Source organism: Meles meles, chromosome 21 (assembly GCF_922984935.1).
Source record: "Meles meles chromosome 21, mMelMel3.1 paternal haplotype, whole genome shotgun sequence".
Lineage (NCBI taxonomy): Eukaryota > Metazoa > Chordata > Mammalia > Carnivora > Mustelidae > Meles > Meles meles.
In genome coordinates this window covers 41,785,013-41,795,533 of record NC_060086.1, presented here as the reverse complement: position 1 = coordinate 41,795,533, position 10,521 = coordinate 41,785,013, and the positions used below count along the sequence as shown (strand labels likewise).

At 52.6% G+C, this 10,521-nt stretch overlaps 3 non-coding genes across 3 annotated transcripts; 2 read left to right on the top strand and 1 right to left on the bottom strand.

Annotated features, from left to right (window-relative positions):
- Positions 1–460: 460 nt before the first annotated feature.
- Positions 461–532, bottom strand: TRNAP-AGG. Its single transcript has one exon. It is a non-coding gene; the product is annotated as a tRNA-Pro (tRNA).
- A 3,281-nt stretch (positions 533–3,813) lies between these two features.
- Positions 3,814–3,886, top strand: TRNAK-CUU. The gene has a single exon. It is a non-coding gene; the product is annotated as a tRNA-Lys (tRNA).
- Positions 3,887–7,638: 3,752 nt separating this feature from the next.
- On the top strand, positions 7,639–7,710 carry TRNAP-CGG. Its single transcript has one exon. It is a non-coding gene; the product is annotated as a tRNA-Pro (tRNA).
- Positions 7,711–10,521: the final 2,811 nt, after the last annotated feature.

Genomic DNA, 10,521 nt, shown 5'->3' with positions numbered 1-10,521 from the left:
GCCGGAGGCTCCCTGAACCCGCACTGGTCATTAACACAAGAGGCAATGCGTGCGGGGCGTCAGCCAGACTCTGGCTCATCCGGAACATAGCTGGGGGGGCTTCCCGGCCTGGTCTGGGTTCTCTGGCGGCTCCCGCGGGAGAAGCTGGCGGGCTTCCTAGCCCAGCCGTACTGGCTCAGCGCTCCCCCTGGCGGCCAGGCAGGGAAACTACCTGGGAGCGTAGTCGCTGCGGCCGGTAGGCGAAGCGCGAGGAGTCCCGGGCTGACGCTGCGGCGTCCCGCGTCTGTGTGGTCCGGCTCCCTGGAGATTCTGTCTCTGCAGGCCTCAGCTCCCTAAACTCAATGCGGAGCTTAAATTCAGGCCTCAGGGATTAAGGAACTTTGGCTCTTTCCGACTGGGCAGCGGGCTGAGGGTGTTGTGGACCATGAGGCCAGGGGAGTTTGTGAGAGGAAAAGGGTTCGGGCTCGTCCGGGATTTGAACCCGGGACCTCTCGCACCCTAAGCGAGAATCATACCCCTAGACCAACGAGCCATGCCTAGTTAATCTTTACTTCTGTTTTTTTTTTTTTGGTTATCTTCACGCCCTGGTTAAGCGCCTTTCACTCCCGTGGGTGACAGTGACTCCCGTGGGTGACAGTGACTCCCGTGGGTAGCAGTGACGCGCGCATCACCTCTCTCCGGCGAGGATGCACCTTTGTCTCCTTTCGCAGCACGTGCCTTTGGTACTTAGAGTAGCTGGGAGGTAGAGACAGACTTTGTCCTTACCTGGCTAGCTCAGTCGCTAGAGCATGAGACTCTTAATCTTTGAGTTGTGGGTTTGAGCCCCACGTTGGGTGTATCGTTTTTTGACTGCTCAAGTGGCCTTTTAAGACGACACCGGGCAAGGAAAGTATTTCCTGTCATTTACACGAGGCCATTTAGCAATCTAGGCCGGTGTCAGGATGCTTCCGGTGAGACCTCTACCGTGGGCTGTGGCTCTCAGAAGCCTCACACCTTGCTGGTGCTTGAGGGAAGCAATGCACATATTAGGGGCTCCAGCCAGCTTTTGAATACGTGGCGGGAGAAGACACAGAGCTTAGATTAGTAACCGCAGGATGCCCTGCCCGGCCGCGCTTGACTCGGGAACAGGATTCAAACCCAGAGGTCAGAGTCTGGGGGGGGGGGGAGTGAGGGAGCAGGACTCTCTAGGTCTCCCAGGAGGAGGCTCCCAAGCAGGGCCACCCCAGTGCCCAAGGAGGCACTGCTCAGAATTTCCCTCCCCGACTCCGGCCTGGAGGTCCACGGCCTCTCATTTGAAGGGCTTCTCAACTTTGTTCCACACTCCCCAGTGAAAGGGAAATGGAGGCATGGGATTTTGGTTTCCATTTTGGGGGAGAGGGAAAAGGAGGGCTTGGGGTTCCCATCAGCTAATTTTCTTCCATTCTCTTGCAATGGCTTATGCTGTTAAAAAGGCCCCTCTCAATGCTTGCTAGGACTGGGTTTTCTTTCTTTTTTGGAGGGAGTGGAGGCTGCTTTGGGGGAGACACCACAGCAGCTGACTGACCCTCTCCTGGACCCCTCCCTGGAGCTCCAGATCCCAGGCCTGTGGCTGGGACTCCTACTGGAAGTGTCCACGTCTCTCCCTTCAGGTTACTCTTGGTGTTGGGAATCTTTCCTGGTATTTTTTGGGTAAAAGAAAATCAGTTTACTAGGTACTTAGGTCCATACACCTTAGTCACTTTTTGGAAAAGATGTCTTACCAACCCAGTACCTCTGTTATTTCCCGTGGCTGCCATAATAAGTTATCACAATCTGAGCAACTTAAAACAACAGAAACAGATTTTCTCACACTTCTGGAGACCAAAGTCTAAAGTCAAGGTGCCCACTGGCCACCTTTGGTGGCTCTAACCTCCTCTCTCCCTCACTTGTCTAACATACTAACTCGCTATCCCTTCATGGGTGAGGCAGGGCTTGGCCAGGGAGGCATGTGCCTTCATATCTGCAGTCTGGGATGCCCACTCTGGATCTGGTTTTAAGACCTGTCCCCTGGAGATGCTCCTAGTGGCGCCCAGCAGCTTCCTTCTACCCAGAACACTGGGATCTGCTCTCAAGGGAAACATCACCAGTCTTTCCTCCCCCCTCCCCCGTGCTCCACGCCAAATGGTGGGGATGAGGGTAGGGGTGAGGAGGGGAGGACACAGGGACAGTCTAAGCAGAGGGTGGCAAGAGCAGGTCCAAGCCTGCTCTGCAGACCTGAAGGTCTTTTAATCCCCATCATGTGTAATGGTGGGTCTCTGGGTCCCTGTTCCTTCCTGGCCTTGGGTGGACTTTGGCTCGCTTAGGTGGTAACAACCTGACCATCTGTAGAAGAAAAAAAAACCAGAGACAGGGCTCATCTGGGATTTGAACCCAGGACCTCTCGCACCCAGAGTGAGACTCACACCCCTAGACCAATGACCCACACCGACTCTATGCTCTGTTCTTGATTCTGTCCACTTGCTTTCCCTGGGCTCAGGGGCAGCAGGGTTCCAGAAGCCCACCCCAAGACAGGAGTATTTGGCTCCTCTTCCAGAAAAGATTGAGGTTCCATAATGCCAGGCCCAGATCCCAAGGGTCAGTTTCCCCCAGAGGCTCTGTCACCAGGACCTCCCTCCAGGGCCAAGGCTTGGGAACTTGGGCTGCCTTGGAACTGGGCAGGGCTCCAGGACCATGAGGGGGTTCTGGGGGGACTCAAACCTGAGACCAGGGAGTTCCCACCCTCCCAATGGGGAAGCCCTGGCTGTGGGCCTTGGGCCAAAGCTGTCTCCTCCGCTAACAGAAAGGGGACCTAGGGTCGGAGCAGACTCAGAGGCTCCTGTCCTCATCCAAGCCTATCCTCTTCTGGACTCAGCCCTCAAAACCCCCTGCGGGGCTCTGGGTCCCCTGAAGTCCCTTTTTTTGTCTTGGTTTTGGGCACAGTCCAGCAACCCTCCTTCCGCGGTGGCGTCCCTGGGCACAGATATGTGGGGCCTCAAGGGACCACGCTTATTCTCCCCCGTGGATGGGTGGTCATTCTAGAAACCTACTGGAAAGGAAGGCAGTGGTCCCGACGCAACCTTGCACAGTATCCTGGGCCACAGCGGTCCGGCCCTACAGCTGGTCCTCTAGGTCTTCCTGGTCCACACCCCTCTGCCTGCCCCAAAGCCAGGCATGGGGTAGGGAGGAAGATATGGGGGGTGGGGACAGGGGGTGAAGATGTTGAGAATTTGAAAGTGAGACTCCTCTGGGATTCGGACCCTGAGCTCTCGCAGGCGGTGGGGATGGAGAGATCGACTTATGTTCTAGGGACCACTATAGAGAAGGGCACCTTGTTCCCATTATTTCTAGTGACCTTGACCTCCATGACCCTGTCGTCCCAGTCTGCAGGAGGGTGCCAAGCTTCCCGTGTCTCACCAGAGGGCTGGTCTGTTGGGGGGAAAGCCTGGGTTCCCACCCCAGAGCTGGGAAGGAAGAAGGCGCTTTTCTTCCTTCCTCGCCTGTGTGTTGAACCGTGGACAGAGGGACCGTGGAATTTCAGGGACTTGGTGCCACCCAGAAACTGGCTTCCCAGGGTTGCCGGGCCCCTGGGCCACTTCCTCTCTGTCCCTCTGGGTCAGCATGCCCCCCCTTTCCTGCCCCATCCCTGAATTTCAGGCCAGGTGGTCCCACCTCCTTGCAGCTTTCAATCCTGAGGTTCTCAGTTTCAGGCAGGGGAATCATAATGGAAACAGTACTGATCAGGCGGGTGTTCAGTGAGGGAGAGGTCCACTTGCCCCCGCACTGCCCCGCTTTCCCTTTGGAGGGCAAAGGTGGTATGCCCAGCTAGCTCAGTGGGTAGAGCATGAGACTCTTAATCTCAGTGTCATGGGTTCAAGCCCCATGTTGGGCATGTGGCTTTTTACAAGTCTGGGTGCATAGAATTCATGGTTTCAGGTGCTAGGGTCTAAACCTTAAGGCAAGCAGTTAGCACAACTCAAGATTTCAGGGACTAATTCTCAGGGACCCAAACACCAAATCCCTGGGCTGGACTTGCAGCTGCGGGGGACCACAGGAGAAAATGAGGCATTGGGCTTGCTCAGGAAGGGGTCTGGATCTAGTCCCTTCCACACAGAAGGTGGACCTGAGTTGCTTTGCATTATGAGATTTTATGGGTCTGTGGAGGCGGGACAAGAAGAGCCTTAGCTCTGGGGGATCATTCCTGCCATTCGGGGCTCTCCCACGGCACACGCACATGCCCTCCTGCCCGCCCCCCTCACCACTGTGGGTGAGTGTGTTTCCTACTCTCGAGAAGACTAGCACTGCCCAGTTGCCTGGTCCTCCGCGGTACCCGGATGTGGTCCTGGATCTGACTCCCTGGACTTCCTCAGAGCGGGTGTAGATGTGAGTTAAATATAAAGGTGCAAAGTCCCTTGCCTCCTGATCCTGGACTTCTGAGTTCATCAGAGACGCACAGGCTGCATTTCTCTCCTCTCCCATTTCCCTCACAAGTGCAAGGAAGTCGATCCTGTGAAAGTTACCTTGAGTTTCAATCACAGACCCAGGACAGCTTACCAGTTCCCAATGCAGTCTTTCCCAGTTGGGACCCAGGATAGGGCTCCGATTTTTCCCTGGTGGTGGGATGGGATGGAGAGACAGGGAGGGGCTAGAGTTATGGAAGGATGGGGGACATACCGGTCCTCATGTGCAGGGTCATCGAACAGAATCCACAGGCATCGGCAATGGGAGTTTCTGCACCCAGGAGGGTCTGTCTGCTCATCCCTAGACCGGGAGAGGAAACCTGGAGCCTTTTCTTCGGCACCAGTTTCAAAACTTCCTCCCCCATCCCAGGAGACCTAGTCCTAGGGTAGCAAGTGTCCAAGGTGGTTGGGCAGCTGGGAAGTTCAGAGGAGGGAGCTGAGCTCTGATCACCGGAAGCTGGCTCAACATGGAGAGGACACCTTCAGTCTGCTCCACTGTCCCCAGCTCACTCCGGGGGCAGAGCCCTGAACTCTGGATCCACTGACTTGGACAGAAAGATCAGGGCTCTAGAAGCCAAAGGGGAACTTCATCACCACCTCCTTGCTGTTGGGTGGTAGCCCTTGCCGTGACACCTGGGCCATGGAGAGCCAGATGTGTCCACGTGCACAAGTGCAGCCCATGCCGGGTGGACCCCCAGGGGGCCCCACAGGACCAGCCAAGAGGGTCCTTGGATTTGTGCGGCACAGAAATCAAATGTGAGCAGGGAGGAAGTAAGAGCAGAAGTTGTTGAAGACATAGAGTAGGTACGGACAGAATGGTAGACTTAGAAAGGACAGGCCCCAAGCAAAGGACAGCCCTTGCTTGGGGCCTGGAGTTTTTATGCGGATGGCCATTCTGGGAGCATGCCTTCTCAGCCATCCAGGAACACGGAGGAGTGTTTAGGGGTTCCCCATAAGTCGCTTGTGCCCTGAAGCCAGCAGTCTTGATGACATTCAGGATGACTCCCCCTGGGAAACAGTTTTTTTTTTTTTTTAAGATTTTATTTATTTATTTGACAGAGAGAGAGATCACAAGTAGGCAGAGAGGCAGGCAGAGAGAGAGGAAGGGAAGCAGGCTCCCCGCTGAGCAGAGAGCCCGATGCGGGGCTCGATCCCAGGACCCTGAGATCATGACCTGAGCCGAAGGCAGAGGCTTCACCCACTGAGCCACCCAGGCGCCCCAGGATGACTCCCCCTGGGGCACAGTTTTACTCCTTAGATGTTATCTGTTGGGCTTGAAGACTCCAAAGAAATCATTAATTCCCTGATCTTTACAAGGAGAACATATGTTATCTGTCCTATAAGGTGTGTGTAAGGTGGGCATGTAGGTCGTAGGGGAATGGAAACAGGAAAAGGAGTGAAAAAAGGAGTTTTCATGGGGTCCCTTTGGTTTCGCTGACTCCCAGCCATCCAGGTGGCATCCCCAGTCTTCTAAAATACCAGCGGGGTCCCACCAGCCATGGTATGACCTTGGAGCAGGATTCAAACCTAGATCTCAGGGGCTTTAGAGTGGCTCTGGGTCCATCTCCCAGGCAGGCAGGGATGGAGGAGCAGAGCAGAGGAGGGTGGGCGGGAGGCAGGGACAGCGGGCTCCATGTCTACAGCAGCCCCACGTCCTGATGGAAATCCTCGGGTCAGAGTTTGTGAAACTGTGCCCCACAGGGTTGATAACGTTAAAACTGTCACCAGCAGGACTCCCAGTGACGGCCAGCCTAGACCAGTTTGAGCTCTGCCGCTGCCTCACACCAGCGCACATGGACCATGGAGAGCACACCGGTGTGGGGTCCATGTGTAACTCCCCAAGGAGCAAACCCACACGACCCTGTGTCAGGGGAGCACATGGGGAATGGAACTGGGGGCCACTTGTGTCCTTGGCCTCTGACAGTTGAAGGTTGAGCTGGGGGCAAGTGCATCCTCTTCTGTCTCAAAGTAGCTAGCCTGGGCGTTTCCCAGGGAGAAAGGGCCATCACTCCCCTCAGCCTGCGTGTCCTCACTTCTTTTATCGAGCAGTAAATGAAGGTCCAAGTTGGACTTACTCCAGGAATGCAAGGTTGGTTTTATGTTCAAGAAAGTCTATCAGAGTCGTCAGTTATGTTGATGGGCTGAAAAAGTCACATGATCTTCATAAATGTAAACACCTTTGATGCATTTCACACCTGTATTATCACACCTGTATTTTATTTTCTGTATTCCGTGATGGCTTGATATCGGCGGGGGGGGGGGCGGGGGGCTTGCTAGCTGAGGACAGACTGCCCCCTCTCCCTAGCTAGCTAATACCTAGGGACCACTAAACCACTTGCCTGCTCATAGGCCTTTCATATGCAAACCAAGCAATTCTGGGTCTATATGCCTGCCCGCCCGGCTCCTTATCTGACACACCAACCCTCTACTTCTCCTGCTCTAATCATCCAGGGTCAGAATCAGACAACTAGGGACAACCCCTATGTCCCACATCCCACTGAATTATTCAATCCAGCCAGTCCTAAACTGTTCACCCTGCCTTGACTTGCCTTTCCCACGGAAACAATTTGCTTAGAACTGCGGGAGGCTCCCAAGGGGGTCATCTCCCACCCGGTGGGGCCTGGGGATCAACAGGGAGAACCAGAACCTGCTATGGGCACTTCCTTCCCCTGTGCCCAGACTGGCAGCCCTGGAGATGGGTGAGTAAAATGGAACCAGCATCTCTTCCTTCCCCTTTCCTCCTCCTCAAGAGATTTGAGGGCATCCGCCTACTTGATGCCAGTCCCCTTTCTCTGGTCTACTCCCCAGCCGCCATCCACAGTCCCCACAACCTGCACAGCCTGAATGAAGCCTCAGGATCCCCTGCAGAGCGAGTGCTTTTTCAGCTGGGGGAGTGGGGGCTGCGGCTCATCCAAGACCCTCGTCTTCCCCTCCCCCACCAATGTGCTCCCCACTCCCCTGGTGGCAGGAATCCATCCCCGTCTGGCTCTGCGGATCCATCATCCTGGGACTGGGCCACTCTACCTCTGGCCACCTAGGCCCACGAGGTCTCCCCATGGCCATCCCACCACTCAGCCCCGCTCCTGGCTTTCAGAAACAGCTCAGCCTATCTGGGAATGAACTGGAGGTCACGCATGATACAAACAGTTGTGGGGGAAGTGTTAGTAAGTGTTGCTGTGTGTGAGGCTCGTTGGTCTAGGGGTATGATTCTCGCTTCGGGTGTGAGAGGTCCCGGGTTCAAATCCCGGACGAGCCCAAGCCATGCATGTTTGCTTTCTACTATTTTACGCGGGATTTGTCGAATTTAGGGAGTGGACCCTGGGTTTTCATCCATCCGGCCTGGCTGTTGTGCTCTGCTTCCCACCCATCCCGGGGACCAGATGGGTCCCGACAGCTGGGTGCGTGCGGGTTCTGGGGGACAGCGGCGGGGCTTCCGGGTACGGGCTGGCTCCTTTGGGTAGGGAGGAGTGACTGTCACCCTCATGGTCAGCCCCCCTGCGTGCCACAGGAGCATCCAGTCCCACCTCCTCTCCACTCTGTGGTCCCGACGCCCCCCACCCCCCTTCGCTAGACACCTGTTTCCTCCCACCCTCCCAACTGAGATGTGCTGCTCTAAGTGTAAAATGCAAGTCAGCTTTTGAAGATGTGTTACCAGAAAAGTAAGGCGTCTTACTACGTGTTGAAATGATATTTTGGATATACTGGGTTATGTAAACTATATTACCATTAATTTTACCTGTTTCTTTTGACTTATTGTTATTATTTTTAATGTGCTGCTAGAAAATTTTAAGTGGCAGATGCGGCTTCGTATTTGTGGCCTGTAATAATGGACCAAGCTGGACAGTGGCATGACTCTCGCTGCGGGGATAGAGGTCCTGGGTTCAAATGTTCACTGAGCTCATGACTGTTTCTTCCGGTTTAGGGACCACAGGACAGGGGTGGGGGGGCGGGGGAGGCTCTGGACAAGAAGCTTAGTTGTGCAGGCCTTTCTTTCACCAACTGTTAAATGGGGACTGTTCTGATTCAGAACAATTTATTTGAAAGATTGTCCTTTCTGCCACTTGATGTTTAGTACAAACTTCTTCACAAATCAAGAGTCTGTGTTGTTCTAATACTTTTTCCATGGTCCGTTTAGCCTTGCACCCAAACTGGTTTAGCTTTGTGGGGGAGTCTTGATATCCAGGAGTGTTAGTCTCTCAAATTTGTTTTGGTTCTTATTGGCCTTTCACACGTTCATATAAGTGTGAGAATCAACTTGTCAGTTTACACAAAAATAGTGATCGGCATTTCTATTGGTATCGTATTGATTCTGTAGGTCAGTTCTGGGTGGTTTGACATCATTACAGTTCTGAGTCTTTCAAGTCATAAACATGATGAGTCTCTTCTTTAGTAAGGTCTTTAACTTATAATAGTGTTTTCTGAGATAGGGTTTGTGCATCTTTCCCTAGAATTTTTGGTAGGCGTTTGATGTTGTTGATACATTGTAAATTATATCACTTTGGATATACTTTTCTATTTTTTTGCAGATATATGAAATTGTAATCAATTTTGATGTATTAATCTGGGATTCAGTGACACTGTGAAACTCACATATTATTTCTAATCTGTAGAATTTTCTATATATTCAGGCATCTCATCTGTGAATCAAGGCAGTATTACTTACTTCCCATCCTTATCTAAGCATTTTAATTACTTTTCTTGTCTTATTGCACTAACTAGAACCTCCAAAAAAATAGAAATGTAATGGAAGGCATTCTTGTTTTGTTGCAGAATTTGCAGAGAGAAGTTTTCAAAATTCTACTATTATATATGTTTGCTGCCTTTTGTTTTAATAGTTACCATGCGACAGTTGTTGCTGTGTAACAGTGCCGGACTTCGAGGTAGAAAACATTACGTTTGGGGGCACTTGACTGGCTCGGCCGCCGAGCATCAGAGCCTTGCGTTGCTTAAGCGGTGATCTTAGGGTCCTAGGATGGAGCCCCACTTCTGGCTCTGTGCTCCGCAGGGTCTCTGCTGGATTGTTTCCCTCTCCCACCCCCTGTGCTGCTCCCCCTGCTCTCTCTTAGTAGAGAGGTACATGTGTAAAATCCTTAAATTCAATTAAATAAAATGATATGTTTTTATGCTTATGGATTCTTTGGGTCAGGAATTCAAAAGGGGATAGCAGGTACAACCTGCACCTGTTAAACTGGAGTTTGGGAGAACTTGAATTCTAATAGCCGCCATGGACCCCTCTGCTCCCATGTCTGTCATATGAACAGCTCAGCCGGGTCTGTGGAATGGAGCATCTACACAGGTTTTCTACATGTGGCTTGGACTTCCTCATAGACAAGAAAAGTGACTTGAAAGATTGTTAATTTCTCCTATGGGTTTATTTTCCTGCTTCTTTTCATGTATGCTCATTTTTCATTGAATGTCACATGTTTATAATCTTACTTTGTTGGGTGCTGGACTTTTTTTTTTTTTTTTTTTTTTTTTAAGCAATCTATACACCCAGCATGGGACTGGAACTCATGCCCCTGAGATCAAGAGTCACATGCTCCCTAGACTGAGGCAGCCAGGTTCCCCTGGGGTCTTGCTTTTAAACTTAGGTAGATGGAACTAGGAGAAGGTTTCTCTTTGCTTCATAGACTGCACAGGGATGAAAATCACAGCAAGCAGAATGCATGGGAATCAGCTGTACTAGGGAATCGCTGAGAAAATCAGCTAATGGAAGACGCCGACGCCCCTACCCCCAGTTCTTTTCCAGGTTCATGCACCCCCTGGAACTAGAGGACCTAACAGAACCAGCAAGAGTGGTGCTGCCTATGTTATATTCGGGAGAATGCAACCCCCTGCCCATTCTTTCGTGGCACTCCGGCAGCTGGTGCAGTCCCGAGAACGATGGGTCAGGCACCCTCCCCCGGGTCAGCTTTCTCAAAATGTGGGCTTTGTTCAGGGTAAAACCAACCAAGGGCAGAGGCCTGTGTCCCAGCTTCGGGGGTCCTAAGAGGTGTAGCGCAGAGTCGTGGCTGACAACAGTCTTTGACAACAGAAACCACCCAGGAGTGCCAAAACGCAGCCATTC